Source organism: Grammomys surdaster, unplaced genomic scaffold (assembly GCF_004785775.1).
Source record: "Grammomys surdaster isolate TR1022 unplaced genomic scaffold, NIH_TR_1.0 804, whole genome shotgun sequence".
NCBI classification, from domain to species: Eukaryota; Metazoa; Chordata; class Mammalia; order Rodentia; family Muridae; genus Grammomys; species Grammomys surdaster.
In genome coordinates, this window is record NW_021605223.1 from 432,699 (window position 1) to 435,295 (window position 2,597).

The following is a 2,597-nucleotide window of genomic DNA, read 5'->3' on the forward strand; positions in this document are numbered from 1 at the left end:
TTCCTGGAGTTATAGACAATGATTACCAAGGTGAGATTAAGGTAATGGCCAAGGCCATACAGAATATAGTCACCATTCCTACAGGAAGGAGGATAGCTCAACTATTGTTACTTCTATTGTTTCCTACTAATCACAAGTATAAGAGTCCTAAGAGAGGGGATCAAGGTTTCGGTTCCTCTGATGCATACTGGGTACAGCCTATAGTTAAACAAAAACCTATGATGACAATATTGCTTGACAGAAAGGCATTCCAAGGCTTGGTTGATACAGGGGCTGATGTGATTATCATAAAACAAATTGATCGGCCCACCACTTGGCCTCTGACCCCAACTTTAACCAATTTTAAAGGGGTATTGGCCAAAGTCAAAATCCACAACAAAGCTCTAAGGTGCTGACATGGAAAGATAAAGAAGGGAATACAGGGAATATACAACCCTATGTCATCCCGGGCCTTCCCATTAATCTCTGGGGCAGAGAACTATTATCCCAGTTGGGATTGATTATGTGCAGCCCTAATGAAGTCTGAAGGAAAATCTGCTGCAGATAGATTTTTGACATCCTGATACCAAAAAGAATTTTTGCAACAGTTGTCTGGAACGACCCATTAACTGGAACCTGGAATGGGCCAGATCCAGTGCTTATCTGTGGAAGAGGTTCTGTCTGCATATATCCCCAAATGGCAGATGCCACACACTAGCTGCCAGAGAGACTGATCAAATTAATAGACAATAATAACAAATCCAGGGAGGAGAAATCCCCTGAGAAGCATATTTTTTCTTTGCAGGAAATATGAAGATGCTTCACAATTGCCTTCAAACTGGAACAGATCAACCAGCAAACCTGACTTGGGAAGTTCTCAATGCAGAAGGAGACATTACCACCTGCACCTCCAGGGTGGCTCTATTGGACTCTTGGTTCCCCATCTTATGATTTAGTGGGGGTACATTGTTTAGACCCAGGCAAAAACCCATTACCACAGTTACTATAGTTGTTTTTTGGGTTTAGGATTGACTAGGGCAGGGACAGGGATTTCCTTACTTGTTTTATTAAGGTCAAAGCTATGATCTGTTCTGTACTTCTATAGATTTAAATTTAGAAAGAATAAACTGCTATATTGCAATTGTAAAATTCATTATCCTCCTTACCTGAAATAGTGCTACAGAATAGAAGAAGCTTATACTTTTTACTTCTTTAACAGAGGGAATTATGTGTTGCCCTTAAAAAAGAGTGTTGCTTTTGCACTAACCATTCAGTCATTGTTAAGTCTCTTGTCTCTTGGGTCCATGCTGTTCAACAAACTGATGGCTTTTGTACAACAACAGATAGACACTATTCAAATGAAACCCATACAGGTCCGTTATTACAGGCTGGAAGTAGGGGACTCTAAAACCTCTATCATCAAGCCTGACAAGGATTAACCCCTAACTTACACGCTAAGCCAGATAGTCAATGACGGGTAAGAGAACACCTCAAGACCCTTGCCCCAAACTGGGAGGCCTCACAATCCTAAGACAGGAGCTCAACCAATGGCTGTTGAGTATCTAAAGACGGGAAAGGGAGGCTGGGGTCCTTTGTTCTAACCTAAGATAGGCACGGTTTCCGTAAGTTTTCCCAGCCTCCCCTTTTGAAAAAAATTTAAAAAGGGGGAACCTGTTGGGAGCCAACTCCTAGCAGAAAGCAGCTATCATTTTTGCCGCCATATCAGGCCATATACCCTGACAAGAGACTTATTTTCAACAGTCTACAACAGCTGAGCACACTCTGATAAACATGTTTTTCTCATATATCTTGTTTTGTTGTTTAATGCCCCCAGCTGCAAGGCGTATATGGTAAAGTGTCTTCAGCTGCATTCCCCTGCTTGTGCTTATATATACCCAGGATTTATTTTCATTAAAAGGGGACTTGATCAGACCCTCTGTCTTGTCTCCATTCTTCTCCCTCTATCCCCCACTCTCTCTCTTGCTAGACCCTGACCTGTGGACCGGAGCAGCAGCTTGGGCCAGGACAGTTAATGTACCACAGTCCAGGTGGTAACCCCTGCCATTGTGCCTTTCTCTTCTTGGAGACCTTGGGGGGGGATCATTGTCAGAATTTGGGAGTCTCTGTTGTAGTAAGCTTAAACATATTAAATGCCATACTCAGCAGATCTGTCTGGTTTGAGAGCTAGCACCTACTAGCATATGTGACGTAGACAATCTTTGTTCTTAGTTACCTGTTTCAAATCATACCTTATAAACATAAAGCAGGAGACCAAGCAAAGCTCTATCTTGACAATAACTGCATCAGTACTTAGCATGACTTTAAATATGTTTCTGAACATATTAAAGGATATGACAGTCCATAAGGTTACTGACTGTCAACTGGTATTTCTTAATTATAGTAGCTTCTATGAGGTTAGAACTATTAGAGCAGCCTTAAGACTTACAGTTTTGGATCGAAGCTCTTCTAGCATCAAAATAAAATGTTTTAAATCTATAAACATATTTTATAAAGAGACTAGGAATTTTCCCAACCTTGGCTGAGAGAGCTCTTACCTGTTTAGCTGTTGGACTGTGTCAGAGGCAGCCCTGCTTATACACTGAAGGCCTAAAATCAGC